Source organism: Chrysemys picta, chromosome 4, assembly GCF_011386835.1.
Source record: "Chrysemys picta bellii isolate R12L10 chromosome 4, ASM1138683v2, whole genome shotgun sequence".
NCBI classification, from domain to species: Eukaryota; Metazoa; Chordata; order Testudines; family Emydidae; genus Chrysemys; species Chrysemys picta.
Genome location: NC_088794.1, coordinates 50862850 through 50881211, shown reverse-complemented (window position 1 = coordinate 50881211; position 18362 = coordinate 50862850). Strand labels below are relative to the sequence as shown.

At 47.1% G+C, this 18362-nt stretch overlaps 1 protein-coding gene across 4 annotated transcripts in view; it reads right to left on the bottom strand.

Moving 5' to 3' along the window:
* Nucleotides 1-16271, bottom strand: part of FAR1 (fatty acyl-CoA reductase 1) — a 92437-nt gene extending 76166 nt beyond the window's left edge. For 2 of the 4 annotated variants that reach the window (XM_042860192.2, XM_042860193.2), the window contains exon 1: nt 15758-15901. The gene's annotated coding sequence lies outside the window, so the exon portion shown is untranslated. Of the gene's footprint in view, nt 1-15757 lie in introns of all 4 variants that reach the window. The other 2 variants (XM_024099779.3, XM_005290811.5) reach the window with 2 other exon arrangements.
* Between the last annotated feature and the right edge of the window lie 2091 nt (nt 16272-18362).

Below are 18362 nucleotides of genomic sequence, written 5' to 3'. Positions count from 1 at the left end.
CTTCCATCAACATAGAGCTAACTACACTGGGATTTAGGTCAGTTTAACTACGCCGCTCAGGGATGTGAATTTTTCACCTCCTGACTGACATAGTAAACTAATCTAATTTTCTAGCTTAAACCAGGCCTTAGCCACTAGAAAGCATATTTTACTTTTATTTGCTTGTAACTATTTTGTCTTTATCCCTTGTACTTCAAGTCATGTAAAACCTCTTTAGTAATATGCTTGTTTTACTTTCAATCTAAGCCAGCCAACCCAATGATGTGTCTGAACTAAATTGATTGTTAACTCCAGTTAAAGCAACAAGCTCCTGTTCTTTTGTCTCTTTAAAAGGAGCAAAGAACCTTAGTCTTCCCTGAGCATCCCAGGAGAGGGCAAATGATTTTGGGGAAATTCAGGACTAGGGGTGTCTTTGGGTCACCCTACAAATAGTAACCAAAGCTGGTGGAGACCAGGGCAAGGCTAACGTGTCACAAGCAAGCTGCTGGGGTCAGAGTGCTGAATCAGGGCTGCAAAGCACACAGCCATTCAGGAAACTGCAGCATGCTTGTCTGCTGGCTGTCTAGGCTGTGAGCCACAGCAGCAGAGCATCTAAAGTACCCAGGCTTAAGAGCAGGTGGTGACAACCTCTCACTAGTCTGGAATGCACTCAAGAACATGAAACCAGCTATTGGGTGAGCAAGAAGCATAAAAATTCTGGCTTTGCTGAGGATAAAGTGTAGCTCAGAACATCATACTAATTGTATTGCAACCCAAAATATTGTGGTCTACCCTAGCAGTCTCAATTACACTAATACAAACAGGCTTAAAAAGATGAAACCCGGCAATTTCTCCCCAAGAGAGTCATGGGAAGCATGAGCAATAGCCAATCACTGCTCTTTCAAAAGCAGTCCTTCGAGGAATTAACAGAATCAAAATACAGTAACCTCTTCGACCCATGTCATACATAGCAACTCACTGTTGTCCGATACAGATATATATTGTATATTGATTATGACTGATTTTGTTTCCCTAATTAGCACTCTGAAATCTGGTTGGTTCTTGTCCCAAGATCAGGCCTAGCACTGTCAGAATTACTGTTGGGAGCCCCGATGTGCACACCAATGACCACACACACACCTAGGTAAAACCTTCTGTAATTGTAATAGTTTTAACAACACAGTTAGCAAAGTTACAAACATTCCAACCCAGTAAGGTAGGTAAAGATAGTACAGAATGATCTGAGGATCCATATACTTACAGAGCAACCAGAAGTTTTAGATATCTTCCTCATCTTCCTCCTCACCGTCACTATAAGTCATCATCCTGGCATCTCCGAGGGTACACTGGCCAGGATATAGCTTTTATGGTGTATTATACTGTTGCCACTATGGCCAATGCATATTCAGTAGGGATTTCAGCCCCTTTACCTTATTTGTAGTTCCTCACCTGTCTCCAATCGGTTATTAATCCTTTTACCTCAAGCTTATTAACACGGATATCCATTAGTTACTATGGCATTCTTGTATTCAGACATCTGCTAATGTCCTAAACTTAAAATATTGCAAGATGGTAGTAAGTAACATCTTGTAGTTACCTGTCAGCAGTTAAGTCATTATAGAATTCTATCTTGTGATATCTTAAAAACTAGGGTTACTCTTGGGGCTTAGCTACACTTGCAAGTTAGAGCACATTAAAGCAGCCCCAGGCGCCCTAACTCCCAACCCGTCCACACTGGCAAGGCACTTAGGATGCCTGGACTCTGCAGCTGGAGCGCCCCTGGTACTCCACGAGAAGCTTAATGCTTGCTGCACCTCGGCCGAAAAGCCCGGGCGTCAGTGTGAACGAGGTGTTGCATTACTGCGCTGTGACCGGCCTCCGGAAACATCCCATAATCCCCTTAAGTCAAGTGACCACTCTGGTCATGGGTATCCCCTTTCAAAGCTCCGTTTCCGACAGCCGGCATGCTTATCTGCTCCGGGACAAAGCAACCATTACTGTGGAATGCTGCTTGCTGTGACCGTGTGAGAGAGAGGACAAGACAGCATGCGGACACGCTCTCAGCCCCGCAAAAAATTCACTCTTTCGCCCCTCCCCCACACACAGAACACATCCCCTGTCACACTCCAACTCCCCGCCCCATTTGAAAAGCACATTGCAGCCACCTGAATGCTGGGATAGCTACCACAATGCGCTGCTCTCTATGGTGTTGCAAGAGCTGCTGTTGTGGCCATGCCAGTGCGCTTGAATCTGACAGTGTGAACACATGCAGCGTTTTCCCTACCGCACTCTCCAAGGGCTGCTTTAACTCACAGCGCTCTTCATCTGCAAGTATAGCCATGCCCTTGGTTAGCTTATGCTTTTGGGACCTTGATTAATTTAGCTAAGCTACTATCTTACAGGCCTTGAGGCTAGCAAGCTCATTGCATTATTGCCTTAACTTATACCTATGCCTCACCTAGCAAATATCTATACCTATAGGCTACACCGGGGTGGGCAAACTTTTTGGCCTGAGGGCCGCATCGAGTTTTGTTAATTGTATGGAGGGCCGGTTGGGGAGGGGTTGTGGCCCAGCCCCCACCTCCTATCTGCCCCCGCCCTCGGGACTCCTGCCCCATCCAACCCCCCATTCCCTGACGGCTCTGCTGGGACCCCTGCCCCATCCACACCCTCCCACTCCCGGTCCCCTGACTGCCCCCAGACCCCTGCTGCCCCATCCAACTCCTCCTCTCATTCCTGATGGCCCCCCCGGGACTCCTGCCCCATCCAACTACCCCATCTCCCTATCCCCTGACATGAAGAAAGCAATTGATGACTGGTGTCTTTCGCATGCTAAAACATACTACGGATATGCTTGTTGTAAACCTAACAAAAAATAAGCGAGTTATGGATTAAACAGGGACCACATAGCCAGGGATTAAGAGAGCAATTCTAATCTAAAAAAGTGACTGAAGATGGCACTTTTTTACTCAACAGATCTGATCCCTGTGTTCAGAGTCAAACATGCTTACCTTGGCAATTAATGTAAGCTTTTTTAATTATTATTATTATTTTTTACACATTAGTTGACAGTAAAATTTGATTTCTACATGTGAATAGATGGATTATTTACTGTCTTCCAAATTGTTACACTTGTGCGAATGCAAAGTAAACAGTAGGTTAGTATAGATGTAAGTGAATCCCTACTTAAGCTTACAGAACGTATTACTGATGCTGCACGAGAACAAAAACAGTCTGATTCTTAGATTTAAAAAAAAAAAAGTCTATCAGCCTATGATCTTTCTACTAGCAAACTGAGGATACTTGAGATAGAGTAAGTAGACAAGCATAGAACCTCATAAGGCCACTTTTAGAGAGTTATATTTCACAGTCAAATCATACTTGAATTCATTGTGCAGTCTCCGGAATCATACAATTCTCAGACTTACACCATACGTCACTCAAGCAGGAAGAGAGAAACTGCAGGCCAAACAACCAAGTCCCAGAGGAGCAAGGCAGAAATGTATCACAAGTAAAATTAATGAAGATCTGGAGGAGGAACATGATACCTCAGTATCCCCAGTGGCATTAAGTGGGTGGGGACAGATTTGCCTACAAAGGCCACTACTTTATCATGAAGGGGAACTGGTGGTAGGAGGTTTAGCTCCTAAGTCAACAGCTGACACTCAACAGCTCCTACCTCCTCCTAGTGCTGCAGGAGAACAGCAGTCCCAGGAAGGAGAGGGAGTCTATTTGAGCAGCAGTTGCTATAGAGGAGAACTTCTTTCAAGTGCAGGTCTTCATCCACGAATAAAAGGAAATGGAGTGGGGGAAGTGTTGGTGATGAACTGATGGGGAAGAATTAAAAAAATTTAAAAAAAACTGTAGGAGGAACAGAATGGGGAAGGGGAAGGAGGAGAGGGTAAGTTTTTAGAATCCCTCTTATTCAAATTTGTGGAGGAGAATCCTCCCTCCAGAAAGGTAGATTCCTGATTACAGCCAGAGGCAACAAAATAAATTATGTTGACACTGACCATGTCATCGGCCCAATTAAGCAGCAAGCCCTGTTTAGCAGGGTGCAATTAGGTACAGTAGTTTTTCCAAGCAAGCCACAGAACATGTTTTCCCCCGAATCTTGTTGGGAATGCAGACAGTTCAAGAAGTTCTGCCATTACACTCAGATAACTTCATTATTCATTCCAAACAGCCACTATTGGTCTATTAATTTGTATTTGAAATCCATGTGAGGGGGTATACAAACCCTACACCAGGGTGGGATAAGAATCTGCTTTGTGCTACAATTGCCCCACCCCACCACATTTGCATGTCATGCAAGGACTGGAGGAGTTAAAAGGAGGGACCTCCACATAGAAGGGGGGGAACCCTGGGCAGAAAATAGGCTGTTGAGCTCACCAGCTCCCAGAGAGAGAGAGAGATCTGTCAGCCAACACAGCCTCTACCCCTGAAGAAAGGAGAACAGAGATCCTCTGGGTTAAGATGGAGAAAGACAGTTATACTGGAGACCTAGTGAACTCTGGAGTGTACTGTGATACTTCCAAGGCTCTCTGGAAGAGACCAACATTCTTACTGAAGCTGCCTAAGGCTCTCGTTTTTCTTTTATGCTTTTATTTAGCCTCATTTGCTGACTCTGGACTGGCTTGTTTGTTTCATCTGGGACCCTGAGAGGGGAAGAAACATTCAGAAAACCTTGAGCAGAGGACAGTATGATGGCCCCTCTAGACTGACAAATTCTACAGCACCCACAGGGGTGAGGATGTATGTGCACTCCCTATGTAACCCCTAAAGGGGAGCTATGCCAAGGGCCGGTTCATGACAATGCAGTTATTACATTTATGTGTAAGCAAAGATTACATTAAAAACCATCTCTGCAGTTTCCATTAAATTTACTTACTATTTTCATAGTTTTGAAGCTGGTAAGACCACACCATCCTTTTAAAGCATATATTCTCTTTTCAATAAGAATGTGATGGTTCATTTAATTGTCCCACAAAAAGGTACAGCATAAAAATATTCAGGTGGCAAGTTGTGACGTTATTGACATAAACTGGGACCATATAGATCATTGTTGCAACCAAGGTCCTGTAGTGGCACCCAAATCTTGTATAAAGGGGGTCAAATGGGGTGTCTAGGACAAGGTTATGGTTTACTGGTTATGATTATGCTGTCTATATGTATGTATCAGTTTTGTAGTCGAAGTTATGAATATTGGCTCTATACTGTCTGTATGGCAAACTTATGCTATGCTTCTGGGTGACATCCCAGACAAGCTGAGTTTAGCTCTGCCTAGCCTGCTTGATGGCCCATTAAGGACCATCAGCTATACAATGGACCCATTGAGAGAAGGCAGATACGCCTTGTACCTCAGCAAAGTATGCAGGGACTGGCCCACGTGACTCCAGACTCCATTTTTGCTGTAATTTTCCACAGTAAGAACAAAGAGGTGATCTTACACCTGGAAAAGACTATATAAGGCTGATGCCTGATCTCCATCTTGTCTTCAATCCTGCTTCTTACCTCTGGAGGGACTTTGCTACAAACTGAAGCTCTGAACAAAGGACTGAGGACCCATCCCAGCGGGGGATGTACTCCAGAGACTTGATTTGAACCTGCAGTTTATTCCATCGCTGCTGCAAGCCTGAACCAAGAACTTTGCCATTACTGTATGTAATTGATTCCATTTAACCAATTCTAACTCTCATCTCTATCTTTTTCCTTTTATGAATAAACCTTTAGATTTTAGATTCTAAAGGATTGGCAGTAGCGTGATTTGTGGGTAAGGTCTGACTTGTACATTGACCTGGGCCTGGGGCTTGGTCCTTTGGGATCGGGAGAACCGTTTTCTTTTACTGGGGTATTGGTTTTTATAACCATTTGTCCCCATAACGTGTGGCACTGGTGGTAATACTGGGTAACTGGAGTGTCTAAGGAGATTGCTTGTGAGACTTGCGGTTAGCCAGTGGGGTGAGACCGAAGTCTTAGTCTGGCTGGTTTGGTTTGCCTTAGAGGTGGAAAAACCCCAGCCTTGGGCTGTAACTGCCCTATTTGAGCAATTTGTCCTGAGTTGGCACTCTCAGTTGGGTTCCGCCAGAACCGCATTGTCACAGTGGCGTAGTCGTGCTTGGATCCACAGAACCAGGTCAATTAAGCTTTGGGTCAGAACCCCACGCTATCCAAATTTGAATTTTGGGATTGAGAGTTTTGTTGGTTAAAGAGCTGCTGCAATGGCTGAGCAAAGAGCATATGAGGGACTTGGCAAAAAAGCCCTGGAAAATTTGTGTTCAGAAAAGAGGATATGCTTTAGAAAGAAAGCTACAAAGGAAGAACTGAGAAATCTGTTAATAGCCAGTGATCAGGGGGCAAGAGCACAGCCCTTACCTGAGGCTGCAGAAGATGCAGAAAAAATTAGGATGCAAAGGGTGACAAGTAAACTGCAATTTGAGCATGAACAGAAGCTAGCAGATCTTCGATTGCTGGAGAAGCAAAAAATAGCAGAGTTAGAAAGAGAGAGAGAGAAAGAGGCTGCTGAGAGAGAGAAAGAAGCCGATCAAAGAAAGAAGGAGGCTGCTGAGAGAGAGAAAGAAGCCGATCAAAGAAAGAAGGAGGCTGATGAGAGAGAAGAGAGAGCTCGTAAGGGACGTCTAGAGCTGCTCGCTGCTGAACAGGAGACGGCCAGACTTCAGCTCCAAGTAATGGAAGAGCGGAGAAAGTCATCCCCACCTGGTACTCCACTTCCCCCCCACCATGAGAAAAACTGGGAAAGGATGTGTCCCATTTACAATGATACTGAGGATATAGAGGAGTTTTTGTCTACCTTTGAACGCCTCTGCAATCTGTACCAGATCCCTGAGGGTCAGCGAATGCCTGTCCTGCTGACCAGACTGACTGGAAAAGCCAGGGAGGTGTTTAATGACTTGGGGGAACAAGAAGCCTTAAATTATGAGCGGTTTAAGGATTCTGTGTTAAGGCGGTTCAAGGTTACTCCTGAATCTTACAGAGTTAAGTTTAGAGAGTTTAAAATGTCTAAGGATTGTACTTTTGTAGAATGTGCTCATAAGCTGATGGGTTTTGTTAAAAAGTGGGTTATGGGAGCCAAGGTTCATGGGAGTTTTGAAAAACTGCTGGATTTAATAACTTTGGAACAGTTCTTAGACATTGTGCCGGACAATGTGAGAGCAGCTGTGTGTGACAGGGACCCTGAGTCAGTCCTACGGGCAGCAGAGATTGCGGATGCCCATACCCAAAACAGGGCTCGAGAAGGGTGTAAAACCCCGGGGAAAACTGATCACCATTCTCCCCAGTTCAAGAGGAGGGAAGGATTTAAAAATAAACCTGACTCTTCTAAAGGAGTTCAAGCGGGTCCGGGGGGTAGGAACTCACATCCCAGGACGGAACAGGTTACATGCTATCACTGTGGTATGCTGGGCCACATGAGACCAGACTGCCCGACACTGAAGGGCGGCCCAAAACCAGCAACCCCAAATGCCACGGCCAATGCTAACCCTGTTGTTGTAAACTCACAGGCAAGCCACACAGAGCCCAGCATTGGTGCCCTGTGTGCAAATGCTGTTTCTGTGGTCTCGGAAGAATTTGACCTTAAAACTCACATTAGAGCTAAATATGGGGGAAATAATGCAGAGTTTATTAGCAGTGCAGAAGTTAATGGAGTGAGGTGTATGGCATGGAGGGACACCGCAGCAGATATTACTCTGGTTAAAGCAAGTCTTGTCAGGAAGGAAGATTATTTGCCAGGTGAAGATGTAACTGTTGTAGCCTTATCTAAGTATTTTGTCAGGGTGCATTTGGCTAAAATCCACCTGAAATGGAAGGGATTGGAGGGCACCATGGTTGTGGGAGTAAAAGACATAATCCCTAAGGATATTATGATTGGAAATGATATTAAAGCTATGGTCAGTCAAGTTAATACAAACCAGGCACAAGAGAGGATTGATCCTAAGGTTGTGCCTATGGAGGGTTTCTCCAAAAGTTTGTCTTTGGAAAGTAGCTGTTTGGCTGTGAATGAAGTTTCTGAATATCTATCTAATGTCTCAGAAGTAAATCTGGAATTAGATCAAGCAAAGGGAGAGGAGAACAAGGAGATTTTGGATGAGCCTAGGCAGTCTTGTGAGCTGATGGCTTTATCTAGTCAGCAGTTTGGGAAGGCAAGGAGAGTGGAAGATGAGTGTCCCTATACCTTATCTGTTTCCTGTGCGAAGAATAGTGACAGTGAAGGAAATGTGCCTGTGTCTGTCAGGGGTATTGACTTGCCTATGGAGGAAGCTACCCCAATCTCCAAGCAGTTGTCTGTGAACAGCCCGGTGTGCTGGGACAAGGGAAATGAAATCCCAAATTATATGTCTAGTAAAGGAAAATGCGTCTCCAACTCTTTTTTGTCTGTGGAGCAGACAGAAGGTGCCTTTCGGCCTGTGAAGGTTGAGAGTAATTTAGTTGTCTCAGAGTTGGTTCTGGATTCAACTAAAGCCCAGGAAGGGAATGGTCCTAAGTTTGCATCTGCTGGGGAGAATGGCACCGTAACTAGGTTGCATCCAGTTAGTGTCTTAGCAAAATCCCAGAGACCAGACAATTCTGATGCTTGTATTGGGCCTGTTGCTCATGTGTGGTTGGAGAAGGGTGTAACAACTCTGTCTGATCAGGGTGATACCCTAGCCAGGGCACAAGGGGAGCAGAAAGGTAATTTGGTTGTGTTACCTACGGACAGTTTAACAACTTGTAGCAAAAAGGAAAAAATTCCTAAGCTGGTGTGTGGCAAAGAGAAGGGAAGTATTTCTAACCTTTTATCTAGGAAGTCTATGGGTTCACCTGAAAGGGGATTGTGTAGAGATCTGCCTGATGGGCCAGAGGTGATCCTGAATGTAAGTAAGACCCAGACAGAGTCTGTTGTTGCTCAGGAAAGTGTGCCTTTAGAGCAAGCCCTAGGTGAAGAGGGTAAGGGCAGAATTTCTGTGAGGGGTGAATTGCTGCTTAGAAAAGCTCCTGGAAAAAGGAATCCTCATGGTACTCGGTGCAAGCAGTTCCCTGCAACTGAAGGGTGTGAGAGTGATTTAATCAAGGAAGTTTCAGTTCCTAGCAGCCAAAAATTGTCTGTTGTGAAGGGATCCTCTGACTTTCCTTTTAAAAGATCCAGTGTGGGTAGCTTTGAGAAGGTCTCAGAGGAAGTAAAAGTTGTTAAGGAATTGAGGCATCCCTATAACCGAGTGGCTGTGTGGGGCCAACTTGTTGGGGAGACAATGGTGTTGGAACAGGGATGTCTCCTTTCTGATTCTTTAAATGAGCAGTTTGTGCTTCAGGGTTTGAGGACAGATTTGGTTACTGATGTGTCAGAGCAGAGCAGTTTTATGGCTAAATGCTTGAGGATGCGGGGGAGAGCAAGCAAACTCTCACCCGCAGACTCTTTGGATTTGTGTGGTATCTCTTTAAGACAGAGTCCAGCCTTGGAGATAATAGCAGTTACGAATATGAAAACTGGTGAACTGGCTCTGGTCTGGGGTAGTGCAAATTACTTGCCTGGCTGGGAAAGGAAGGACTTGCTAATAGCTGTTAGCACAGAGGGCCCACCCCATCAGCCAGTAAATTCTGTTAAGCAAGAGAAATCGGGGTTTGATCCTGCAGGACAAGGAGGAAAGAGAAAACTGAATTTTGCAAAGGGAAGCCACAGGTTAACCCTAAAATGCCCAAACTCCAATGGTATTGAGCCAAAGGTGTGGCATGACAAACATGACTGTAGATGGACACTTGCAATGAACTTGTTGTTATTGCTAAATTTTGTAATTAACAATGTGCCTAATCTTTTGGAGAATCCCTTGGACATGTTAAAAGGAATACATGAAAACACACGTTATGTTAAAAGGCCTTGTTACACTGGGGTTTCACAGGTAATGCCTATAAACAATATGGGAACTTTTCACAGGGGAAAAGACATTCCAGACCTAATGTGCTGTATGAAAAGGAAGACTGAGGCACACTACCATATTGCTTTCATGGCTAAATGCCAAGATTCCTGGACTATGAAGAACATTAATATCTGCATTTATTCGATGTTAATTGGGTTCCAAACATTTGCCCGAGCTTGTATGGATAAAGTAGCAGTTTTCTTTAGCTCTTGGCAAGATCACATGGCACATACAGGAACCATGCTGCCAGAGCAGATCCAATCCACTATTGTTCTAACTAAGTGTTACCTTGAGTTTGTAAAGAGGTTCAATCATGTGGTTGAACATGATTTTGATAAACCATTTCTGTTATACACTGGTACGGCTTCTAACCCAATACTAGCTGTAGTGAGACAGAACCCAGGATGGGGAGCTCTTGGGATGCAGTCAGTGATGTTTGTGTCATCCCTTCCTGCATCAATTTTGCGTTGGGGGTGTGACGTTATTGACATAAACTGGGACCATATAGATCATTGTTGCAACCAAGGTCCTGTAGTGGCACCCAAATCTTGTATAAAGGGGGTCAAATGGGGTGTCTAGGACAAGGTTATGGTTTACTGGTTATGATTATGCTGTCTATATGTATGTATCAGTTTTGTAGTCGAAGTTATGAATATTGGCTCTATACTGTCTGTATGGCAAACTTATGCTATGCTTCTGGGTGACATCCCAGACAAGCTGAGTTTAGCTCTGCCTAGCCTGCTTGATGGCCCATTAAGGACCATCAGCTATACAATGGACCCATTGAGAGAAGGCAGATACGCCTTGTACCTCAGCAAAGTATGCAGGGACTGGCCCACGTGACTCCAGACTCCATTTTTGCTGTAATTTTCCACAGTAAGAACAAAGAGGTGATCTTACACCTGGAAAAGACTATATAAGGCTGATGCCTGATCTCCATCTTGTCTTCAATCCTGCTTCTTACCTCTGGAGGGACTTTGCTACAAACTGAAGCTCTGAACAAAGGACTGAGGACCCATCCCAGCGGGGGATGTACTCCAGAGACTTGATTTGAACCTGCAGTTTATTCCATCGCTGCTGCAAGCCTGAACCAAGAACTTTGCCATTACTGTATGTAATTGATTCCATTTAACCAATTCTAACTCTCATCTCTATCTTTTTCCTTTTATGAATAAACCTTTAGATTTTAGATTCTAAAGGATTGGCAGTAGCGTGATTTGTGGGTAAGGTCTGACTTGTACATTGACCTGGGTCTGGGGCTTGGTCCTTTGGGATCGGGAGAACCGTTTTCTTTTACTGGGGTATTGGTTTTTATAACCATTTGTCCCCATAACGTGTGGCACTGGTGGTAATACTGGGTAACTGGAGTGTCTAAGGAGATTGCTTGTGAGACTTGCGGTTAGCCAGTGGGGTGAGACCGAAGTCTTAGTCTGGCTGGTTTGGTTTGCCTTAGAGGTGGAAAAACCCCAGCCTTGGGCTGTAACTGCCCTATTTGAGCAATTTGTCCTGAGTTGGCACTCTCAGTTGGGTTCCGCCAGAACCGCATTGTCACACAAGTGAACAAGTTATATAAAATATATGAACTCCTTCTCTGACTCACCATCCTCCCAAAAATATTAGATTGCTTTCCCCTTTGACAGAGCTATGCAGAACCAGTGCAAGCACGTTGCTGGGGTCTCCAACCCAAAGACCCACGTCTAACAATTAGAACAATTACTTAGAAAATGATGCCCCTTCCCACAAAAGAACTAAATATGCAGGTACCACGTTAATAAGAGTGGTATCACACCTGAACTGAACAGCTACAACTTTGACAGCGGCACTGGATTTTTTGGAACCTTACCTTCAGGTATTGTTTGCCTGAGATAATACTTCCTCAAAACTTGTTTCTGAAGTATTAAAGACAACACTAGAGCAAAAATTGACAGCCTGTTCTCCTTAAACAGTATCTGCATGTCTTGGTGACAAACAGAATACTAACCACTAGCAAGTAGGAAACATTCACTAGTAAGTGTGGGCCCCCTAAAGCATCTTTCTACATAATTTGGACTATGTTGAAAATTAAGTTTATAGCCTTCGTGATTGTGAAGATAGCCTTCAAAATGTGAATGCAGCGTAAGTGATACAGTACTGCTTTTCTTTGCTTACAAAGAAGTCCTATTCTTCTGCTTCTACTCAGATAGCTTTTCCAAGCAGCTTCAGAATCAAACCAACAATGCTAGTAAACGTCACAACTGTTACCCAGAGCCAGGGAAAAGCGGTGAAACTTACAGTGTCAGTTTCACACTTCAGATGCTCAGAAAGGCTATTAAACTGCAGCAGAATCAAGAACTAGAATTATTCACATAGAGAAGCCTAAAAAACAGCAAATGAAAGAGCGCACTCTGCTTACAGCAGCCAAGAGACTGGATAGACATGCCCCCTCTACAGCTAGGAAGCTCTGTAGTGGGAAAGCGAGAGAGTTCCTTTGCCTTTTCAGGAGACAGAGGTAAATGGTGGTACCTCAAGTTTACAAGAGGTGTATCAGCCTCTGCTTACCAAAGATAACGGGTGTTACCATTGTAGGGCTTGAAAAATTTACGAACACATCCAGAAAACCAAACCCATTACTGTCCCACAATGTTCAGGGCCACCCAGAGGATTCAGGGGGTCTGGGGTTTTCGGCGGCGGGGGTCCTTCTGCTCCGGGTCTTCGGGGCACTTCGGCGGCAGGTCCCAAAGCGAGTGAAGGACCTGCCACCGAACTGCCACCAAAGACCCAGAGCAGAAGGAACCCTCGCTGCCGAATTGCCGCCGAAGACCCGGAGCGGAAGAAGCTCCGGGTGTCTTTGGCGGCACTGAAGGACCTGCCGCCGAAGACCCGCCGAAAACTCTTGTGGGGGTCTGGGGCAAATTGCCCCACTTGCCCCCCCCCGTCTGGGAGGCCCTGACAATGTTCAAGTCTCCCCACCACTCCCCAATACTAAATGACTAGAACTGGGACAGGAAGGTTTTTCCATCTTTAGAGAAAATGATTTTAAATGTAAAGAGTTATACCTTGAAGTATCAATCACTTCTGACAATTAAGTATTAGAATAATAAAAATCAATTGTTTGACATCTGTTCTTTTCAACGTAATGCTAAAAATATATACATTTTCTCCCTAACACCTCAATCTGGCTCTATAATCTTAAAAAAAAGCATACAATTATTAATCACTGGAAAACCAGTTTCTCCTATGTTTACAAAAGCTTTTCGAGGGGAAAAAAGTAGTATACGTCAAAGCCCCATTAAAGATCAAACAAACATAAGGAAGAATTGTAACAAGGTTTCTCACTCTTAAAGCTTGTGACCAGCTATTGCAGTACACAGAGTAACACTGCATATTACTTTAGCCCCCTGCATTCATAGTTCAGACACAATATGGATGGCAGAGATTAATGAAATAAAGCACTGATTAAGATTACATTTTATGCCAGAATCTCTTATTTTAATAGTTACTATTAACATGCTTAAGAATGCATACACACATGAACCTTTCACCAAAGCATTTCATGCTGCTCAGGTTTCAGAAAGATTCTGTTTCACCAATTTCTAGCTAGCTTACTAGGACTAGGAGTTCACCATTAACTTCTAATGTATTAGGGGATTCACACTAAGTGCAATTAAAAAACCTCCCCAAAAGATACCAACTGCACAAAGGCAACTAGGCTTTAAAATGTTGTACATAATAGGTGCCAGCACTTTCGTCAAGCCTCAGGCCACACCTACACTATGGGCACTACAGCAGTGTAGCTATGGTACCATAGCTATGCCATTGTACTCTGGAGTGTAGACACAGACTACAGCAACAGAAAGGGATTTTCTGTCACTGTAGAAACTCCACCTCCTTGAGTTGCAAAAGCTATGTCAACAAACATTCTTTTGTCAACCTAGCTAGGTTTATGCTGAGGGCTAAAACAATTTTCACACCGGATTGCAATGGCTATGTTGACCTAAGTTCTAATTTGCCCAAAGACAGCTGGACAAATTAATGAGTGCAACTGTACGGGAGGGCTGCTTGTGATGGAAGGAGGCAATGCTCAACAGCCCTGAGGGTCACTTCTGATTTATATCTTAAGTTCCTAGAAGCTCATGTCCCCCAAAACATTCTACAGGGGAGGTTTGATCTTCTTCCTCTGATGCATCAGTGATAACCACGACTGAAGATGGGACATTGAACAAGGATGGCCAGGGCTCTGAAGTAGCACCAAGCATTCTCTGTCTCGGGTGCTTGGCTGGCTGGGTCTTACTCACATGTTCATGGTCTAACTCATCACAATATACAGGGTCAGGAAGGAATTTTTTCCCTGGTCAAACTGGCAGTGACTTTGGGTTTTTTTGCCTTCCTCTACAGTGTGTGGGTTCTGCTCACTTGCTAGTATTATCTGAGTATATCTCAGATAATTATTTCCCTATCATTGTGGGGCCTTGAGCACCAATGCATCTTGATCCCTCCTATTCTCTACCTGTGGCATGTAATAGTTTAGCCCCTTGTGGGCTGTAATACCTTGATTTAATTTCAATTGTTGGAATTAGCATGTGGGTGCTGGTGGCTATGATATCTAGGTGGTCAGCCTGAGTATCTGGCCTTAAACTCTATGACCAGACCTCAGGCAAGAAAGTCCCCCTTTGTTCCCACTCAGCAAGAGCTGTCAATACAGCACTTCAGCGTTCCACCTCCATCAGCTTCTGGCCTATGGCAATCTAAAGCCCTGGGACATCAGAGTGCTTATAACCCTATCTATGCCTTTCCCCACTCGTGTGGAACCACTGGACAGAAAAGTTTTCAGATGAGGAAATGGTCGTTTTTAATCCCCATCCTCTCATAGACTCTTGGATTGCAGGAAGTGAGCTTGTGTCCCCTTCCTTTAATGCTACTCTCTGCTTCCCATTCAGTAGCTGCTACTTCTAGGAGCTTCCCTTCCCTCATAGCTGTTTTAATGCTGCTATGATAAGAGCAGTAAGCTACACTGGGGGTGGGGAGGGAAGAACAGGACAGAATGCCTCTGAGAAGTGGTTGCCAGGCAGGGAGCAGAGAGCTGCCTTGTAGGGAAGGAAGGTATTTTACTCCATGCAAGGAGGCCCAACCAATAAGAAAACACTAGTAAGAGAAAAAGTAGGAAGTATATGATGATGAACTAAGGGTAGAGTGGGTGTGTTGCTCTTTGCAATACCCCTCTTCAAGACTACTGGGAGGAGGTAAGGGGGAAAAAATCCCCCTTCCAAAAGAGACTGAAATCCAAGAAATGCACAAGCTGGGAGAAATCATTTAACAGAGGCAAGAGTTCCACTGCTATCAGGGCATGTAGTCCTACATATGCAAATACAGCAACATTATACAGGTTTCAGAGTAACAGCCGTGTTAGTCTGTATAGTGTCACATTATCGGGAACAGAGCCATCAATCCACATAGCACAAAAAAAGTGTACCTAAAACAAGGTAGTTAACGTCTAGGACGAACACACCCATAGCATTATGATGAATGCAACTACAAAGCTCATACAATGAGGAGGAATCTGTGTTGATCCCCTTCCTGTCAGACAGAAAACCCCAGTACCTGCGATAGCCTCAGCCCGTTACTCCTTGGCAGTGCTGCCCCCCGTCCTTCCCCAGCGCCAGAAGCGTCCCCCCCCCCCCACCTACCCAGAACCCGAGTAGTCCCCGCACCTCCCACCCCCCGGCACCTCCCCCGCCCCCCAGCCCAACACTCCCCTCCCGACACCGCAACAACTGCCCTACCCGGAGACAGCCCCCTCCGCGCTTCCGCCCCCTCCCCCCAAGACACCAGGGCTCCCATCCCCACAGGGGGCTCCCCGCCCGCCCAGGCCCGCTCACGGCGGCGCCCCGTACCCTTGTGCTGCCGCTAGCCCCGCTGAGTCTGAACGTCCTCCGCGTCGGATGCTCTCAGCGGCAGCCGGCTACTTCCAGCCCCGCCCGTCGCTTCTCACCCTGCCGCCCCGAGCTGCCTGCTTCCCAGAAACCCAATAGGACCTGGAAGAACAGCTATCATTGGCCGCTGTGCGGCACGTGCTATCCACCTTCCTATTGGCTCCCATGCACGCCACTCTCCGAGCGAAATGCGCCGTTGATTGGTAGATTCTCGGAGCAATCCGTAGCGAGACACCTGCCCGCGGGCTGAGGTCGGAGAGAAGCCAATAGAGGGCGGACGGGCGAGCGACGGGCTGCGGGCGGGGGGAGGGGCGTCGTTGGTTGTCCGGTAGCGGCCGCCTAGCGGACGCGTGACGCGCCCTTACGGGCAGCTGTAAGCGGCTGAGCCGAAGCCCCTCGGCGCTTTGCTGGGGGGAGGGCGCCCGCCGCTGAGCCAGCCGTTACCGCTCCCCCAGCGCCCCCACAGTTCCGCATTGCGCCCCGTCCCACCAACCGCCCCCTCCTGCCACAGAGCCACAACGTGCCGCAGAACCTCATCGCCAGCCATCCACGCAACTGACCAAGTCCCCGCACCATCCACTCTGCCGACCCAACCTCGCACCATGGCCCTGACAACTTTACCACAGCCCCAAAAGCCTCCGCTACAACTCAGCCCCAAGCCGGCACCCTGCCATTGCACACAGTCCTCCCGTCTGCACTGTGTCCTCAAACCCCACCCCATCCACACACAGCCAGTCCCAACAGCCTACCTGCCAGCTGCCACAAGATAACTTCCTACCGCCACTTCGTGGCCCTGCCGTTCTCCCCACAATCCCAGCTAGGGTTGCCAGGGGTCCAGTTTTCGACCAGAACGCCGCATCGAAAAGGGGCCCTGGTGGCTGTTAAAAGTCTGGTCGATGGCGCAGCAGGACAAGGCAGGCTCCCTGCCTGCTGTGCTCTGCGTGGCTCCTGGAAACAGCAGCATGTCCTCCCTCCAGCTCCTACGCATAAGGGCAGCCAGGGGGCTCCTCATGCTGTCCCCGTCCCAAGCACCACCCCTGCAGCTCCCATTGGTCGGGAACCGCAGCCAATGGGAGCTGCAGGGGCGGCACCTGTGGATGGGGCAGCACACCCAGCTGCCTGGCCACACCTCCCTGTAGGAGCCAAGCCGGAGGGGGACATGCTGCTGCTTCCGGGAGCTGCTTGAGGTGCCAGAGCCTACACCACGATCCCCTCCCATGCCCCAACCCCCTACCCCAGCCCTGATCCCCCTCCTGAACCCCAAATCCCTCATCCCTGGCCCCACACCAAAGCCTGCACCCCAAGCCCAGAGCCCTTCCCACACACTGAACCCCTCATTTCTGGCCCTATCCTGGAACCGGCAACCCTGTCCCACACCCCAACCCCCTGCCTCAGCCCAGAGCCCCCTCCCAAACCCCAAACCCCTCATCCCTGGACCCACCCCAGAGCCCGCACCCCTTCCCGCATCCCAACCCACTGCCTCAACCCAGAGCACCCTCCCACACCCTGAACTCCTCATTTCTGGCCCCACTCCAGAGCCTGCACCCCCAGCCAGAGCCCTCACATACACCCTGCACCCCAAGCCCCTGAGTCAGCCCAGTGAAAATGAGCGAGTGAGTGAGGGTGAGGAGAGCAATTGACGGGGGCGGGAATGAAGTGAGCGGGGGATGGGGCCTCAGGGAAGGGGCGGGGTGAGGGCTCTGCTGAGGGGCGGGGTAGGGGGCAGGTCAAGGGTGTTCGGTTTTGTGCGAGTAGAAAGTTGGCAACCCTAATCCCAGCCCGCCTGCCATCGCACCATAACCCTGCCATTATGTCATAGCCCTGCACAATGGAGCCACTGTTCTGGTACACTCCAAGGTTCCACCACCTCCTCTTGCACCATTATTCCATTTTACAGAACCGTGGTCTTGCCATCTTGTCACACACCATACCATTCACCATAAAACACTTCTCACTACTGCACCGTGACCCTGTGAATCACATAGAATCATAGAATCATAGAATATCAGAGTTGGAAGGGACCTCAAGAGGTCATCTAGTCCAACCCCCTGCTCAAAACAGGACCAATTCCCAGCTAAATCATCCCAGCCAGGGCTTTGTCAAGCCGGGCCTTAAAAACCTCCAAGGAAGGAGACTCCACCACCTCCCTAGGTAACGCATTCCAGTGTTTCACCACCCTCCTAGTGCAATAGTTTTTCCTGATATCCAACCTGGACCTCCCCCACTGCAACTTGAGACCATTGCTCCTTGTTCTGTCATCTGCCACCACTGAGAACAGCCGAGCTCCATCCTCTTTGGAACCCCCCTTCAGGTAGTTGAAGGCTGCTATCAAATCCCCCCTCATTCTTCTCTTCTGGAGACTAAACAATCCCAGTTCCCTCAGCCTCTCCTCATAAGTCATGTGCTCCAGACCCCTAATCATTTTTGTTGCCCTCTGCTGGACTCTTTCCAATTTTTCCACATCCTTCTTGTAGTGTGGGGCCCAAAACTGGACACAGTATTCCAGATGAGGCCTCACCAATGTCGAATAAAGGGGAACGATCACGTCCCTCGATCTGCTGGCAAT